Source organism: Dendropsophus ebraccatus, chromosome 2, assembly GCF_027789765.1.
Source record: "Dendropsophus ebraccatus isolate aDenEbr1 chromosome 2, aDenEbr1.pat, whole genome shotgun sequence".
Classification (NCBI taxonomy): domain Eukaryota; kingdom Metazoa; phylum Chordata; class Amphibia; order Anura; family Hylidae; genus Dendropsophus; species Dendropsophus ebraccatus.
Window position 1 is genome coordinate 187,919,292 of NC_091455.1, and position 19,849 is coordinate 187,939,140.

At 40.7% G+C, this 19,849-nt stretch overlaps 1 protein-coding gene and 1 long non-coding RNA gene across 4 annotated transcripts in view; one reads left to right on the plus strand and one right to left on the minus strand.

Moving 5' to 3' along the window:
• The window catches only part of PTPRN2 (protein tyrosine phosphatase receptor type N2), a 742,556-nt gene that overhangs the window by 332,408 nt on the left and 390,299 nt on the right, over positions 1-19,849 (minus strand). The window lies entirely within an intron of this gene.
• Positions 14,591-16,398, plus strand: LOC138784815 (uncharacterized). Its single transcript, XR_011361951.1, has 3 exons — positions 14,591-14,747; positions 15,324-15,444; positions 16,307-16,398. It is a non-coding gene; the product is annotated as an uncharacterized lncRNA (long non-coding RNA).

The window sequence follows — 19,849 nt, forward strand, 5'->3', positions numbered from 1 at the left end:
AATGAGTATCATCCGCCGTTGTTACACCTCTGTTGGTGTATCCTGACAACTCTGCAAAAACAGGAATGAGTTGAGGAACCTGAGGTAGAGTGTTTATTTTTCCCCCCCAAGTCCTCAGATTTCAATCAGATCAAGCATCTGTGACGTGTTAGAAAAACATATCCAATTCATGGAGTCTGCACTCCACAATTTACAGGACTTAAAAGGAACCTATCACATTAAAGCCATGTTCACACATGGCAAGACAACGGCCGTGTCACAGAATAGCCGCTATCTTAGATGTTCGACTCAGCCGATACTGCAGTACCGGCCGGGTGAACATCACTTCTTTTTAATTGGAATGTGGGCACATTAGACTGTGTGTGCTCTCCAATTAGATATAACAGACAATGTAAAGTACGTCCGGAGCCCTACTTTACATTTCCTGGACAGTCTATATCGTGCGGCCGCTATTCAATGAATAGCGGCTGTACAAAATAGACATGTGAGTTTTCTCTGCGGCCGCTAGAGATCCCGGACCAACTGTATACAGTGTGTATACACTTTGGTTGGGGTTCCATAGCAGTTAATGCAATCGGCATCTGTGATTAAACAACAGCCACTGTTGCAAACTTGCAACAACGCCCGATGTTTATTCAAAAAATACAGTGTGTGAACGTGGCCTAAAAATCTATTCTAAACTATAAATAAGAAGAGATAAGCACATTGATATACATATTTGTGGAAAAAGATTCATTATAACCAATATAGTATTAATCCAAACCATCTCTGGTCTTTTTGGGCCTAGGAGTCCTGACTTAGTGATTGTCAGCCTTCCTTTAATAAATATGAGTCAATGAATAGAATCATCCACCAAACCCTGAAATAGCAAAGGTTTAATGAATAAATGACTAGTAATACTGAATCTTTTTCTCAAAAAATCTTTTCTCAGATCCTCCTGCCTTATAACTTGCTGCCATAATAATGTCAAATAGCACAAGACACTTTCAGAGGTGTCAATAGCAGTATTGTGGGCTTGACTGATGCTGTTCTGGTGAAATGATATGGACATACATAATAATCTGCAGGTGCAGGTGCAGGTTTACTTTTATGGCCGATTGAGATATATACACACACACATATATATATATATATATATATATATATATATATATATATATATATTAGTGTTTTTACAGTACCATACATATGTGTCTTGCAGAGAAGAGAATATAAAAGCGGACATTTTAAGTCCCTCTCTGCACTTCTCCAAGCAAGTTGATGAGATGCAATCATTTTTTGTTGTGAAAGCAGTGTCATATAAAAAAAGAAGCAATATAAAAGGTAGGAGATGTACAATAGCTGAACACAGCAGGATCTTAATGTGGGAAAACCTATTGAACTGAGGAAGTGATTCAACGCCCAACTCTCTTGTTGGCGGCTAAACAGCAGCCACAGCGTGTAGCAAGCCCCTGAATCCTGACTAAGTCCGCAAGCCAGAAGTTTTACACATTCCCAGAATGCTTTGCAATCCTATATATTGTCATCCGCCTTGAATAGATCTACTTGTATACGTAAAAGCTGCAAAAAACAGATGCTTTACGATAGGTAATGTTGGTTATTAATAAGAAGTATACCTAATAATCTTCTAGTAGACCAATGTAAAATACAACTACAATATGTCTGTATCTGCTGGGACAGGCAAAATATAATATAACAGTCCAGCTTTAGTGTCACTTGCCTAAGAGGTAAAAGGTTGTTCTCTGGTTAATAACAAACAAACCAATGCCCCAACATCTACATGGAGGTTATATTCTCTCCACGTACTTGTGTGGCGTTTTTGGGGGTATTCTGGCTTCTTTCCATACATCAACACACAAACACATGTGAATAAACCTATATAATAGACCTATATTAGAAAATACTATCTTAGAGAGATATCCAGAAGGAATATGGAACGAAGAGCTGGAGGAGATCATTGGCGCTGTATGGCTGCAATATATTGATGCAGTGTTGGATGGAAACAGACACTGTAGTATTGACAAAGGCGTTTTATTTACACTACAGACTACGAGTTTCAAGGGTTCATTCCTCTTCCTCAAGGCCACTCTGTCTGTCCTCTCTGTCATCTGGAAGAGTGGGGGGGCTTCGGTTGGCTATTTATTGCATAAAGCTACTGGCAGTTCCATGCTCAGAGACTCTCCCCTAACAGATGAAGCCAGGGAAAAGGTTCAAGCATGATGGATTTATACTGCCTGACCTTATTGTTCTTGAAGACATAAGCTGCCGCCAGAGCTATCTGGCTGCAACATTTCCCTCCTCTCTCTATAGGCAACATAAACATTACACCATACCAAATGTTTCCATGTTGGATTCAGCAACAATATCCGAACCAGAACATTCAGCGTTTTATTCCCCACGGCTGAAGAAATTGCATGCAGCCCTAGGGAGTCCTGGAAAAAATAAAGACAGAAATAGGCTGTATCCATATTTTCCTGGTAGCCCTAGGTCGGCATCCAACTTCTGCAGCCATTGGCAAGCAAACGCAGAGTGTTCGGGGTTTCTATAACGTTGCCAAACCCAAATTTCGACAAATCCGCTCAACATTACTGTTGGGCAAACGGACGGTCAAGTGGATGGGGAGAATAGAAGATATAGCTATTGGCTGAACAAACATTTGGCCAACAGATATGGAGATTTACTGAAAATTTCTATCCTTGACTGGTAAAATAATTCCTTAACATCCCTCTACATTTTTGATTCCATGTCTATGACACAAGGGCAACTAAAACACGGTTACATGATGAGGGCCTTGACAAACAAATCCCCATTCCTCAACCTCCTAAATCCCAATAAATATGACATGAATGACTGGTATATTGGGGTTAAATGCATCACCATTGGTCTATGATCTGCTCATTCTGTATCTTAGCATTTCAAAGAGTTGAATTTGACCCTACTATATGACATATCAGCCGCCACCTACCCCACCACCAATATCTCTACAGATCAAACAGTACTAAAATGGCCCACCATTCCGAGTAGTCTTTAAATGCCATCAATATCAAATTGGAACAAAGTGGCTTAAACACAATGGAATTGTTACTGCCCCCCCCCCCCCCATCACTGTAGGCTCTATTTTACCACTCTCTTGTATAGATTCTGATGAGTAAGCTAATATACATTGATCAGATACAAATTATTTCACAGCCTGAAAAGCAAACGAAAGAACTTTCATTAAAAATTCCTTGATCATTATTTCTGTAAAGCTCCGATACATGTATATAAATTGGCCCCAGCGAGACAATTAATTCACAGACTTGGGAACTACCCTGGTCATGGCTGCCAAAGTTCATTGTTAAGCCCGAGGATATTTTTGCAGACTGAAATTGTTTGATATTTCCAAAGGAAAAAAAAAATCTCAAGAATTCAGGTAAGCTCTAATACATTCCAGGAGGCAAAAAAAAAAAAAAAAAAAAAGATAAAGGTGTTGAGAAAATCTAATGCATATAAAGGATCTATTTCCCGAGGGACCTGTCAGACCAAGATAATCAGATGTGTAAAGTCTTCAGTGAAAAGAGATGATGCTGATTGAATCACTGTGGTGCGTTCAATGACAAAACCTCTGCGCTATGAAGCATTTTCCCTCTTCAACATGCTACAAAAAGCTGAAAGGGGCACATCTTATTACATTCGGTAGGAAAATACTGTTAATAACGTTCACCGAGAGCTCCGAATTTTGAGAGAAAATACTGATTCAACAAAAGTTTCTCGAATAGTTCAAAAGGGGGCTTGTTACGAGACACTAATGCCCTCGAATAATGCGCCTTTGCTCGGTAATGCAGTGTGTAATCGTAAAGGTTTTTTTTTTTTTTTTCCTGACACGCAAATGTTAATGGATGAAAGTAGGAAAATATTCTAGCTGTAGGGCTTTAGTAGTCAGTCGGCTTGTAGGGCTTACAATTTGGTACTGCTCTCATTAATTGTCTTTTCTTCTTTATAATCTCTTCATCTCCTCCCGGAGTAACCTGTCACTCTTATCTTATTGAGTGGTGACAAGTCTCTCCGTATACAGATGCTTGTTGGTTGAGTCTGCATTGTGTATATGTCACATAGGCACATGTATAAGGTAGTGTAGAGTAAGAAAAAAAATTGACTAGACAAGAAGTGGGGATATTGCGTCCAAGAGCATCCAAGTTAGATCAGACGCTACTGGTTACTATGTTGTGTAAGTGAGGGCCACAGTATTTGTTTCTATGTCTATACCTAAATAATTTCACCCAATAAGGGTTTATAATAACTTGTACAGCATAAAATATGCAGTGTATACCCACTTATAGATTAATGTGAACATACCCTAAGGGTGCCTTCCCACATACCGGATTTTCATTCCGCTGCGAGTATGTAACCCGGCCCCTTTAACCCCCTGCCGCCTGCAGCCACGGCCCGGAGCATACATTACCAGCTCGGGCACTGCCCGTGCACTGATTGGCTGATGGGGACTGACAGGAGCCGGGAGCCTAACATGCAGCCGTGGCACCGAGCAGGTAATGTATGCACTGGGCGCGCGGGGGGGGGGGTTGTTAAAGGGCGCGGGGGGGGGGGGGGGTTGGCGGTAAAGGGATGGGTTACATAGTCGTAGCGGAATGAAAATGAACTTCACATTACATGGATTTGCAGCGGATTTCCCTGCAAGCTTGCAGCAAATCCAGTACATGTGAAGGCACCCTGAAGGAGTTTTCTGCTTTCTGCTAAAGTTTAGGCTTTAAGGGTAGAAACACACATAACAGTCACAAAAAGAAGATGATGCCACTCACCGACAGGGTTAATCATCCGGCTATATTGAAACATGTGAGGAGCGGGGAGCACAGAGTCGGGTGCTCCCCTACTCCCCCGCTCCTCATGTTTCAATAAAGCTGATTAAATATGATTAACCCTGTCGGTGAGTGCCATCGTCTTCTTTTTGTGACTGTTACCTTGGATGACTTGTTTCAAGATCCGCTGCGGTTATCTTCACTGTCAGTTCAATGTGATTCCATACTCGCAGCGGGACTGTCATCCTGATGCGAGAATGTAAATGCCAGCCCCCTTAACCCGCCACCACCCGGATCAGGTACTTTACCTGGTTTGTGCTCCGGCTACATGTGAGGCTCCCGTCTCCCGCAGGTCCCATGCAGTCAATGCAGTGCATGGCCTCGCTGCAGTCACTGATCGGCTAGGTGGGACCTACAGGAGCCAGGAGCCTCAGATGCAGCAGAAGCACAGACCAGGTAAAGGATAATCAATTGGTGTCAGACAGTTATGCAGATTTAAAATTTTACTTCTATTTAAAAATTGCAAGCCTTCCAGGACTTATCATCTGCTGTATGTCCTGCAGGAAGTGGTTTATTCTTTCCAGTCTGACACCGTGCTCTCTGCTGCCACCTCTGTTTGTGACAGGAACTGTCCAGTGCAGTAGTAAATTCCCATAACGATGTCCATGCAGCCCTTAATGCTCGATAATTGGGCCGTCTAATAGGTCCAGTTAATGAGCACCGATCTAGCAGATTGGCACTCATTTACTTAAATGATCGAGCCGTAGTCTGCCCGTGTAAAAGTACCCTTAGGCTTATGAACGATGGTGGATATTCACTTTAGGTATTTATATGACAATCCATTGCTATTAATACTAGATCTACACATCAGAAAAAATCCAATCCCCCATTCCTTATCACCAAACAAATGTATATAAGGGCTGTTAGTATGCTCCCCTGCCCAATGCCTAGATAGCATGGTGGATTCAAACTCTTATCAGCATCCTGGCTAATCCATTGGGAGAATACTTTTATTTTTAACTTACATTCTGCTAATGAATTTATGGGGCATCAATTGAATTTCCCCAGAGCCGTGCATTAGCTTTATGGGAAAGTTCCCGCAGCCATTAATACCCATATATCGGGCAATCGCTAGTACTGCAGGTTCTTAAGCATTATCTATACTGTTCTAGAAATAATTATTTTCGACTTCAGCCAGTTTGAAGAAAGTAAACCCAGCGGTGAAAAGGTATAGTTCTCACATGGAAGACTTTTATGAACACCACCAAGACTGCAGAGAAATCAATAGCCGGGGGATAGGAATGAACATGAAAGGAACATAAAATGCAGACCAAAGTGTATGATGGAGAAAGCTATTTTACTGCAAGTCATAGCACAAGGATAAGATTAAACTCAAAAGAGGGAAGAGACAGTCAAGTTCACAGAAATGGTCAAGTGAAAAAAATAAAATCATCTGTGACCAGAAGAGCCGAATGTGGGGGACAGAGATATAAAGTGCACAGTAAAGTTATATGAGACAAAACAAAAATAAAGCGCCTTGAGAAAGCCATTACGTGACCTAGAAGAATTCTCCACTTTTGAAACCTTACAACTCCACCGCACGACGGGAGCACGCAACGCACTTTAACACAGTATTTGTCTCAAAAATAACCATAGCAGAAAAACTGTTCTGAGATTCGCTTTCCAGATAGCGGCCCAGAATGCATCATAAGACAGGCTTTTAATTTCATGGACTCTTTGTCACCAATTAAACTTGGTTACACCTAAACTATCTGATTACATTTCTTATCTCTCTTCTTCACGTCTTCATACTCAAGTGAGTATCTAAAGTGGAGAGTTTCCATTACAGAAAACAGAACTGTACTTTTATTACTGAATAAGAAAAGGAAAATATATCCTGCGATAAGGTTCAGGGGTCTTTGTCAAAGTATTTTTTATTTTATTTTGTATGTGAGTGTAAGGCGGCAAGGGTTGTATCGAGAGACAACGGAAAAAGAGATTAGCAGAAGACATTTAATGCCTGATTATCTAGAAAAATCTTACTTATATGTCAATATTCTCTGGGTTAGCAATACATTAAATTGTTATTTATTGGATAGGAATTTGGTCAATGGTTGGCACTGTTCCTGTGCATCACTTGGGTCCTGGGTAGCGATAAGAACAAACTGAGTATGCATTGAATACCGTTGGCTGAAGAAGTTGTATGCAGCCCTAAGGCTGTCTGTAAAACATGGCTACACCCATAGGCCTTAGGCTGTATTCATGTTTTCCAAGACTCCCTAGGGCTGGATCCAACTTCTTTAGCCACTATTATTCAAATGGAGAGTGTTCGGACTTGCTCAAGTTGCTCTAGTCCTGGGTCCAAATACACGTTCAAGATCCACATTGACTCAACATGTATTCTCCATGCTTATGAGGGTTCCCCCATGCATTCCAGCTTCCTTCCACATTCTAAAAACGTATTGTTAAGGAGACTGCCTCCAATCTGTATGTGTTTTGGATAGGGAATATGCAAATGAGGGGGAAGGTGCCAATCTCTGCACCATACTAAGGAATATAACACAAGGGGAAATAAGTATACTGTATAAGGTATATGGATATACAGTACATAGCGAACCATCCTACCCATAAGTCAAAAAAAAATGTGTTATAAGATGACTTAAAAACAACAACAATAACAACATATTGCCTATAATGCCTATATCAATCCCAGCGGTGGTGATATGAATTGTAGCCTGTTGAGGGTTTCCTATTGTATTGTATTAACAAAATGTCATCATTACAATAACAAAATTTAAGAGAAGATAAAAGTGGAGACTGTATGTACCCAAACCCTACTTTCCATACCCAGTCCCATTGATCAGAACTATAGCAATTGGAGAATTACACAGCATTCACAGAGGGATATGTAGAGAAAAAAATAATTTTTATTCAGGTGTTGAAAAAAAGTTCCAGCCTGCCATAAGGTCTTATATCAGCAGTAGGGTAAATAATAAAATTTAAAGCATCATGGGGAGAATTTATTAGAACCAGCATTTTATACACCGGTATATACTGTATGTCTCATTCCAAGCTACAGTATACCCCCTTTCCTATAGACAACACTACCTTTTACAGCTAAGCAATGACCACTTGTCAAATGACAACAAAATACGGTGCACCGATACCTATAGTGCTAAAATAATAGCATATCCTATGGTCGTACTCCAATACCTTAGTATTCTTGATGAAGTCAAAGGCTTGTTTGTACAATGTCCTTTCCGTCCCCTTATATCCAGAGTAGGTTAGAAGCGTGTAGGGAGTGGGTCCGGGCCGGCGGCTCCACTATGACCAACAATCAGCGTGTTACATGCAGTTCACAAAGTTCAAGTGACTCCTTTCGTGGAGACGGTGGCTGGTAGGGGTCAAGCTTGCAGTGCAAAGACCAAACTCATCTCTGATGAAGGCTGGCGAGATTGCAGAAATGCATTAGAAGCTTGACCCTTACCAGCCACCATACCCACGAAAGGAGTCACTTGAACTTTGTCGACTGCATACAACACGCTGATTGTTGGTCATATTGGAGCCGCCGGCCGGGACCCACTCCTAACACACTTCTAACCTACTGCGGATCTGAGGGGACGGAGAGGACATCGTACAAACAAGGTATTGGACTGCGACCATAAGATACGCTATTGTATGAGCGCTATAGGGATCAGTGCACTGCAATTAGTTGTAGCGCTATATACTAATATATCATGTACACACATAGGAGTACGGGACTCCTATAGCTATATAGCAGAATGCATAATATCTGCAGTAAAGTGCCGTGTTATTTGATTTCTTGTTCCAGAAGACACATCACTACTAGCATTTGATTAATGGTGGCAGCAGAAGTTGGATGCAGCCCTAGGGAGTCCTGGAAAAGCCTCCCATGCAGCCTATGGCCTATGGCTTTATCCACGTTTTTTAGGCACAAAGATGCCATGTAAGAAGAAATTCACACACCCCACAATTACGGTCCAAGCAAGGATGATGTTCTACGGACCAGAATCCGGAACTAACTAGCGTACTTCAAGCTCTGAAACAGGTTAAATATTCATGCTACTGTACTGACACAGCCGTGTGGCTATGTCAGTACAGTGGTGTGAAGAATTAAACTGTTTAGGAGGTCCCAGCATCATCATTCATGAGGTCCGTTAATCATGGCCGTTGTTACCGATTTGCAGCATCGGCTGTGATTAATATGAAACTTACATTGTGCTGCCGTCTATGGAATCACGGCCGGAGTGTATACACATAGTATACACTCTGGCGGGATCAAAAACTATCAGCTCACACAATGGAGCGTGCGGCTCCCACCGCACACTCCATTGTGTGTGGCGGTGAATTTGGAATTCACATCCGAATTCAGCAGAAGAAAATATCATCCAATCGGTATTGCAGTACCGGCTGGGATGATCTTCAGTAACACCGGCCGTTCTGTGACCCGGCCGGATTTCGGAATGGCCGGTGTGTTACATAGTGTGAACATGGCCTAATAGTGCGATGGCTTGGGCTGACATTATACGTTATTCTTATCGGACAGAAAACCTCAGCTCAGACACAGATTTTAGTCTGAAATAACCCCAAGCCTCCTGAACACTGAGAAGACGTCTACACATTTTGTGCCATCATTCCCTGTTATCCGCCCTGTTTTATTGGTGACAGCTAAAGGAATTACAAATTTCCATAGGCAATGTAGATGGGCTACAGTGAGAAATTAATTCTGCGGAGCTAACACATTCAGGCACGCTCAGGCTCGTACTATACAAATGAAACACAACCACCAAGTATACTTTATTATTATTGTCAAAGAAACCTTAAAGAGTCTCTGTCATCACATATTGGTTTCTATGTGTGCCAGTCATTTGTCAAAGTATTTCATTCTTTGTTAGAGGTATTGGGGGTCTTTTAAGACTATAATATTGAAAGTCTATGCTATTCTATCTGACTACCACTATCCCCACTGATCTCCTTCATTGCTTATCCGGCACAACACTTTGTACTTGGTGACAACTTCACTTAATACTGCAACTTAAAGGGGAACTCCAGTGAAATTTATTTATATATATATATATATATTTTTTTTTTTTTCAAATCAAATGATATCATACAGTTATATAGATTTATAGATTTAACCTATGGGGACAATTTTCCTATCCTAGTGCAAGGGAAGAGTGAATATTAGATTTCTTTTTTTAACAAAAGCTACGATCTGCTCTAGAGACCGCCTTCCCTTTTCATGTATAAGAGTTAGGTCATTAAAGGTGAAATCTGGCCAAAATGAAAAATCAGCTGAAGGCAGGGGGTGCGGGAACATAATAAAGAATGTATACTTACCCGTCCCCATGCCTCCACATCCCTGCTCTCAGACCTCCACCGGGCTCCTGCAGCTCTCACTCTGCCCATGTCATGACCATTGCTCAGCCAGTCAGTGACTGAGAATGGACTGTAGTAACTGATTGGCTGAGCTGGTATTTTCCCCTGGGTCGTGACAGACTAGAAATCCGGAAGAAACTGGAGCCCAGCAGTGTCAAGGAGCTGGTGACACAGTGCTGTGGGGACACAGGGACAGGTAAGTATACATTTTTTATGATGGAAGGATGTTTAGTATGACTAAAATTGCAAGAATTTTAACTAAATAGGAATACATTTTGTCATTGAGGTCACACTAACACATGATTGTACCACAACCAAAATACTAGTGCAACTCTGTAACTACTACAGGGGAAAAGGTTGTCTGTGGCTGAGACTGTGTATTCCCACCGCAGCAAATCAGAAAGATATAGAAATAGATGCAGCAGATTACATTGAGAAATGTCATAGAAGGGAATTGTCTACATAATTCTAGCACAAAATTGACTTGACATACAGACGTTTTCATTTGCATCAAAAAAAAAAAGTGAACCTACTGCATAGGTTGTAAATCTCACATACATTATTAGTTACAAAACGTATGACTGCTGTATTTTCTGGGAATTATGCTGCGTCTCACAGAAGCCAGAATATAGTTCTGTGTGAGTGACGGCCTTTGAAAAAGGTTTTAGAACAAACAGTGCTATCTAGAATAGTAGCAATAACATTTTACTTCAGTCCACGCATATAAAAAGCTGAGTGGGTAAACTCAGATATGAAATGGCGAGGTGGTTTTAGAAAATGGCATTAGTATGGTCCAGTCAGCATTAAATTTGTGGGAAAGGTCTTAGAGCCACCAAGAATGCCAATGATGCATATAATTCTTAAAGGGAAATTAACCTAGGTTTAGGTGCACCTTTAAATATTTTTAAAAAATGACAATTGGAAACACTTTTTTTTTTTTTTCCTTTAAGGGTATGTTCACACTGAGTAAATGCGGCGGTATTGACATGTCAATTCTTTGCACGGAGAGCGGCTGGAGCGGAGGCTATGGCACACTGAGGCAGACAGGATTCCGCATCGGAGCTCTCCACCACATTGACTCAGTGTGAACATACACTAAAGGAGAAGTCCCACCAACTTTGAAATCTGCAGGAAGATTGTCGGCAGAAAAAGACCGTCTGGTCCATATTGTCCGCCCTTATATTATTTTCCTCCTAAACCATATTAAGTTCTTTAACATATTTAAAGGTTTTGATCATGTCCCCCTTTCCCTTCTTTCCTCTAGAACAGCAAAATCAGGAAAAACTTAAGGATCTCAATCTGTATAGCCTAGAGCAGGGATGGGGAACCTTCGGCCCTCCAGCTGCTGCAAAACTACAATTCCCATTATGCCTGGACAGCCAAAGCTAAAGCTTCTGCTGCCCAGGCATGATGGGAATTGTATTTTTACAACAACTAAAGGGCCGAAGGTTCCCCATCCCTGCTCTAGGCTATACAGATTGAGATCCTTAAGTTTTTCCTGATTTTGCTGTTTTTTTAGCCTCAGAACCCCCACCATTGTTGTAGGCCATCTTTATCAATATCTTCATGTAGGACACAGTATTCCAGATGTGGTCTCACTAGAGCTCTATTCTCCCTCTTTGCACTGTTTATACCTTTAGCTATACAGCCCAGCATATGATTAACTTTGCATACCGCCTGGTTGCACCTAGTCCCTGCCTCTGGCAAACCTAGACTTCATTAGGCCCTTGTTGCCATGACAACCTACTGGCACCCTGTAGAGAGCCTGATGTGGTATATCATCTAAAGGGTTAAAAACCCGGCATCCGTACTATATATATTATGGCTTCTTTTTTTTTTATTTCTACAGCACTGAGAGCCAAATATAAATTTTGTGTGAATAGCCCCATGGACTAACAATACTACAGCCAAAAACAAAAATTTAACAAAATACAAAAAAAAAATGCCCATATGAAAAAGGCTTTAGCAAAATAAGTGTTGATTTTAACTGCTTTCAACCACTCAAAATAATGACCATAATAATGAAGGAAAACTTACAGTAAAAATAACCATAAATGAGCATGATGGCGAAAAAGCTGAAGTGCATTTTAAGGATCATGGTAATAAATGTTTAATCCTATAATCTATCAATTAATTAGCAGAACACAGAAGATGTAAATCTGCCCATTTGTCATTTACATGGGAGGGTGTTCACTTTTCTTGGAAACAATGAGTGGAATGGCTTGGACCTCATTAGATCTGCCTGACCACTCTTGTGTAGCTCTGAAAGGGAAACACGTGAATATAAAATAAATCTCAGCCGCTTGCTCCTTCTCCTAATCTTCTTAGATTTATTGCTGATTAGGGCACTGCCGAGGAAATGACATAGAACTGTGTTTAGTGTTGACCGTCCAACTCCGCCATCACTGTAGGTAATCAGGTTTCTGGCAGCTTATCTGCTGAGCTATTTAATAAATTAAAAATTAGCTGTGGAATTTTGGATGGTATGAAGAGGGAAAAAAAATTTGCAAGAAGTAGAAGACGCAATGTTCAATTACACTATAGGAATAGCATAACGGCAGGGGCGGTGTGATATTTTGTATACATTTACTTTTTTAAGTAATATTAGAAAGTAGGGAATATCCTTCACTTTCAACAGTAGCCATTCAAAACTTATCTCTAGGACAGTAGGGGGATGTTTGTTCGAATTAATTTTATTTTATTGTTTCATAGAGTTCCTCTTCGAAGACAGGAGAGTTTTGCTGGGATTAGGACTAAAGATAAGTGAACTTAAATGTGGAGGTCTCATGAAAAAAAAAACGGGCAGGCAGGAACTTTATAAAAAAACATATACTTACCAGTCCCCAAGCCTCCGTAGTAACCCTCTTGGGTTCCAGAGAAAGCTGGCGGCCCATGTCGCGTACCTGGCTCTTCCAGCTACAACATTACCTCCCAGCTGAGCGATTGCCCACTTAGTCAGTGACTGGGGTGGTGTCCTGCCTTAGCGGGCTGGACAGCGCGAGCTGTTGGATGCTGTCAGCTGCACGCAGGAGCTGTGCTATGGGGCACGGAGATAGATAAGTAAACTCCCCTTCCATTCTGCTTTTTTATGTCTCTTTCCTGTATTATTGTCTTCTATATGACAGCAACAATATATTAAAAGTTGTATAAAACCAGAGAACCATTTTAAAATTTTGAACATATTTTTTAATGGTGCGTTCACACCTACAGGATCTGCAGCAGATTTTCTGCAGCAGATTTCATTTAAATAACTGAACACAGCATCAAATCTACTGCAGATCTGCTGCAGATCCTGTAGGTGTGAACGCACCCTAAGACTTTTTGACAAAAATTTTGCACATATTTCATTCTACTACATTCTGGATATCTTGCAGCTCACAGTAGGGTGATGACAAAAGCCCGGCCTCCCTGGCTCCCTGCACAATTACTTTTTTTATAGATCAGAGAGCATACATCTTATCACTGATGGTCTCAACCTTGATATACCCTGTTCTCACCATAGATTGAAGGGGGGGGGGGTTTAGAGGGGTTATCCAGCGCTACAAAAACATCACCACTTTTGCCCCACTCTTGTCTCCAGTTCAGGTGCAGTTTGCAATTAAGCTCCATTTATAGTACTTCAATAGAACAGAGTTTCAAACCCCACCCAATCTGGATACAAGAGTGGAGCAACAGTGGCCATGTTTTTGTAGAACTGGATAACCCCTTTAATAAAAAGGAAAATGGACAACACCATTAAGCTAAAGGGTGTTATTGGTGAAGTAAAAGTAAGTGAAATGGGTGATACATAGCAGATGGATAGATAGATAGATAGATAGATAGATAGATAGATAGATAGATACTGTAGATAGATAGATAGATAGATAGATAGATAGATAGATAGATAGATAGATAGACAGACAAACAAAACACACCAATCACTGAACTTAAGGAGAACAGTGAAAAAATCAATGGAGTAGTCATTTAAGAGTCTGATTGCCCCCTACAAAATTTTCTGCTCCACACTGACAAGGGGCTAATACCCCGAAACGGCTGTCTGTGGATGGATGCCTATCTTTGGTAACCCTTGTCTTATGTCGTTACACTCCCAGCAGAGTTAGACTTTGACTTATAGGGGCCACCCTGGTGTTTACCTATTTAGGTCCCAATGCTCGCAACAGAGCGAGGACCTGAGGGACTACGTTACAGGGTGGTTAGGGGTTCTCCCCACTAGGAGGCACCCCTTGGCAACAGGCTTCCTTCTCTGGAGAGAGGGATATCTGGCTATTCCCGTGTTTTGAGACTCGCAACTGAGGCTTCACAGACCCCTTTTTTGCGTAGATAGATTATAAAGAGATAAATATATGTAATATGTGATTTTCAATTTTTTTTCACATTCTTTTCAGGCCTATGGTAAAATCTGCTTGAAGAAGACAATCAGAATCCTGCAGGTTCTAACACGTTCTTTCCTTCACCTTTCCCAGAAAAGCGTAGGAAGTTATTCCAAGCACGGGGTCCGCTTTCACAAATAATTTCTATGGAAAACAGCAGTCAAAGGCGTAATACAGGACCAAGGTGACCTCATTACTGAAATTTGTTCTAGCTGTCATTAGACATATCACACTGTGCCATTCAAAAGAGAGAAGAAAAAAGATACTGACACCAAGTAGCAGTGATTAGAGATGAAAAATACTATTGCACCATAAGAATCCCTTTGTGGAAAATGAATATGTACCATGGAAGAGTACAACCATCTACTGAACTGTCAACACCACATTCCTGGATCATTTTTTAGGACCTATTATTTATTTATTTATTTTTTTTATAAATTGATTATCACCTCTTTGGAACGATCCAGTTTGTTTAAGTCATAGCATAGAATCTGTTTAACGTTACAGGTACTAAACTTATCTCGCGATGCTCAGTGGGGTGTGTGAATATTATTTAGTCCTTTTTGTTGGCATTCTCATGGAAGATGATGTGAAATATAAATGTGATATTTGCTTTTGAGATACAGTCAGCTTAAAACTCAGCTCTCTACGCAAAGTAAATTTGCACTATATACAGGCAAAGCAACGTGTGTTACATTTAAAGCAGGACTTAGCCCATCATTTAAAATTTCATGAAAACTTTTTTTTTTCCCTTTAAAAGATATCAACAACCAACTAAACCCAGAAGAGATGTAAAATAAGGATGGGATATAAATTTTACAGTTGAAAAAGAATACTGTATGTCCAATGGATCGACTAAAAGGGAGAGGAGGGGTGTACGGGTAAGTAAAAAACATTGTTTTCCCCTCCCCCCGAGTTATAGAAAAGTAAGAAACCCATAAGGCATAAACAAATTTGTCCTATAAAGTGAAAAAAGTTTTGACACAGGGAAATCTCAGTCTACAGATTTAAGCAAGATGCCGACAGTAGAGCCCTTTTAGAAACTTTTTTTATTCCAAATGCCTCCATTGTTCCATACCTCAATGAAGCTCAGTATGAAGAGAGTTAACTATGAATCTTGTCCCCGGGAGAAATTCTCTTTCTTTATTCTAGATGTGACAAGTACTTTCACTACTGTCTTTTGGGGAACCCTTGATCAGGTTCCAAAGACCCCAATTGTTGTTTGAAACTCTACATAGGAAACTCTGTTCTGGGGGCCATTACTCATTACAATTTTTAGGTATGTCAACACTTATAAAGTAGATTGGTTTTGGTTAGAGATGAGCAAACCTGGAGCATGCTCGAGTCGATCCGAACCTGAACTTTCGGCATTTGATTAGCGGTGGCTGTTGAAGTTGGATAAAGCCCTAAGGCTATGTGGAAATCATGGACATAGTCATTGGCTGTATCCATGTTTTCCAGACAACCTTAGAGCTTTATCCAAGTTCAGCAGCCCCAGCTAATCAAATACCGAACGTTCGGGTTCGAATCGACTTGAACCCGAACCTGGTTCGCTCATCTCTAGTTTTGGTAGATGTCCGATGTTTTTTTCTGGCAATGAATGTATACTGTAGGTGAGGTGTAGGTGTAGGTGAGTTTGACTTTATCAGACCCCTCTCTATAGAAATCAAAGGGATCCCACTACTTATTCACACTGGAGCTACTGTATACCATAACCTAACATAGGTATTTGTAATCTTACAGATTATGAAAATTAAGAGATATGAAGGGACCACCTCTTTAACAAAGCCATAGAAAAGAGAACAAAATGTTGGTTTGTATAAAGATAAGTGCCCGCTGGACCTGTCAACCGTGGCAAGAATAAAATAGACCTAGTTAAATCTATTTTGAATGTAGCCACATTGACTGTGCATTTATCTCTCTCCGTTAAATTACTCAGGAAATGTTCTTTGTTTTACTGTCTTGATCATTTTTAATTCAAGATTTTAAAATTCCACTTTTCAGCTCACATCTCATTTTTATTCATTGATATTTTAAATCAGCCCCGGCAAAGAGAACCAATCTGGAGATGTCTGAAGTTATAACAATATTTTGAACTTCATAACATCAGTGAGAATGCTCTAATGCAATTCCGAAGCACAATTACACTGCGGGGACAGACTCAGACTTAGCAAATGAATTAGCATTTTTGACTATGGCAGCAGTCTGGGCTGAAGCTCGGCTATTTGAGTTAAAATTGATGGAGAGTGTTTTTTTGAAAAATGTGAAGAAACTGTCTGTGTTAATCAAGGTACATAAATCTTTGTATATGGCTGTGAAAAAGGCAAACCATTTCTCAAAAGAATGCAAATGGGTTCTGCCAGTCCATACCTGCTGTAAGAATGCTTAACTAATGATTATGTAGCCTATTCAAGAGATAGGCAATCCATCTAACTTCCACTCCGCTATCTAAGATGGGGCGAAATATGTAAAATTAACTTGTCTATCAAAACACTACGGTACTTCTTCTAGAGCCACCATTATTTTTAAAGTGATTCTCCCTATTTAAGAAGTTTCCGCATATCATAACATAAATAAATTCGATAAGCTATCTGTGACGGATAGAAGAAGCTACTCTAGAGGTCGGATGTTGTTATGCTCTTCCCGTATAAGAAAAAATATTCACTCCGTGATAGGTTTTTGTGCTGTGGTCCCAGATTGTCATGCATGACCCTATGATCTGGGCATAGACAGGACAGGAGAGTTTTGGGTCAATTGTTACTCCTCTTCTCACTGATATCAGCAGTAAGGGTGAGTAAGTCCTCTACAATCCTTTTTTCTTTTTCCTTTCATCTTGTCTCCTTAATTTCTCACGTTAGAATTGGGCTTCTACTTATATTGCATAAGCTTGCTGTCCCTATCATACATCACAAAATATTACTTCTTGATTTGTCTGTCTTCTTGTGTGCTGAGGCAGCCCTCCAAGCAAAGATCTTTGCTTGCAATCCTTCTACCTGGTTCTTGTCTTCCTGAAGCTGGACTCAAATTTGTTTATTATTCACAATACCTTTTTCTTTTGTGTGGGTTACCGTATTTCCGCCACTTGGCAGTCTGTTGGTTGCTACTACGTACATTTCTGCTGACTTCTTTCCATTATTTCGTTCTGTCTTTTTATGTTGAAAAACTTTAATAAGAAGACAATTACGGAAAAAAAAATGGGGTAAGTTTTGTTTCAATGCCTTGTCTTGACTTGTGCGTATGTATCTTATGTTCACATGGTGTATAACATCGGCCATTCTGTGATCTGGCCAGGTCACAGAACGGCCGGTGTTACTGAAGATCATCCTGTCCGGTACTGCAGTACCGGCTGGATGATCTTCATTTCTGGTTAATTCGGATGCAGGGGCACCCGTGTGCTCCTGCATCCCAATTCATCGCTGAACACGAAGGACCATGCGGTTGGAGCGGCAAGCTCCATTGTGTGAACTAACATGTCTGTGTGGCCGGTATTCAATGAATAATGGCCGCAGAAAACTGACATGTCAGTTTTTCATGCGGCCAGATGGAATCAACACAATGTGCAATACAAAAACACAGGGCAAGTGCATGATCTTGCATATATACTTCTAGACACAAACAAAAATTATACAACAGAAGTATACTCCCCCAAAGGCAACACATCCATCAAAAAGCTTCTGATTCAACAAGACTTTTTCTTACGAGTTACACATCATGAAACTGGAGTCATCATAAAGGCCCATGGATTTCTATATGAGCCATATTATGACCAACTCTGAAGATCTACAGAGTTGTAATACTTTTATATGTTTGAGGATTTAAAGAGGCTTTCCAGGCAAAATTGATTGACAGAATAGAAATAAAAAATGGAGTCCAAGGCAGCACTACTAGGTGTAGTGCTGCCTTTTTATTTCTATTGGGACCACGGACCAAGCCCTGGAAGGCGTACCAATCGAGGTTTCTACCTTAGTTTTTGCAGCTTGGATGAGTATGCTCAGAATAGGCCATCAATAGCTGATCGGTGGGTTCCCGCTACCCTACTATTCAGCTGTTCTGCAGGCCTGTTTTGGCCAAATCTGTGCTGTGAATGGGGCCGGCCAGAAGCAGCTGGCTGCGTTTACTGTGTAGTGGTCATATCTGACTCGACAAAGCGGCGGTAGTCGCCAAACCGAGGTCACCCAGCTTATCTCCCTCATGCTGCTTCATGTTGCCTGAATAAAGCCGGATTGATTATGCACATCGGTGAGTGCCGTCCTACATTTCTTTTTGGATCATATCTAGTTAATGCTGCTCAGCTCCTGTTCACTTCAATGGGAGCTGAGCTGTAGTAATCAGGTATGGCCACTACATGGTGAACTTTCAGCTCATCTCTCCTGCAGAACAGCTGATTAGAAAGGTATCGAGTGTAAACACCCCCCCCCCCCTCCCCACTGATCAGCTATTGATAGGCCATCAATAAGAAACCCCCTTTTAAGAACATTTTCACACTAGATAGTGAACTCTTACAGGGATGTACAGTACATTACACTGTAGTTCAAAACTTTATCCAGATGAACGCAACTGTAAATTTGACAATACCTCTGAGAACCCAAAAGGGTGCTATAGAAAATCGCATCTGACAATCCATATGGGTGCCATTGAACATCAAATTTTTGTTCAATTTACTTCCAATTGTAAGACGTTCTCACATTACATAATAAACTGTGGGCAGATCATGTCAGTAAGGTCCCATAAAGCTGTCAGTAAAAAAAAAAAAAAGAATTTCAAAGGCCTTCAACACCGCTGATGTACACCACACCGAATACTTTGTAGACTTATGGCGAATTTGCAGGAAAAAAGGAATGTAATTCCCTGTGATTAAAGCTTATTTTTGATCATGAATGCCAAAGTTGTTCTCAGGGAGAAATAGATTTTTTTCTTAGGCTATTCAGCGGAGCGACATGAGTGCTCTTCATTTATGGGAGAGCCTGTGAAAGTCCTTTTCAACTGTGTATACTACAAACTACTTTCTTTACATCCTAATGCCGCAATTGGTTGTGGTATGCACTTGTCAAGCCGCCTATATGCGGCCGAAAAAATACACTGTAGTAAATTGTTCCTGGAAAGAAAGATTATGTCATGGCGAACGACGGGCTATTCTTCCAAGTTCACTTTTTCCCATTCAGTATAGTAAGACCCTGGTTAATGCATAGTTAACAACAAATCCTGTTCCATTCAATTCGCAACATGTTGAATGCAACCCCTAGGGGTCTTATACCTTACACTGTGAGAACCGCAATAGAGAAAAAT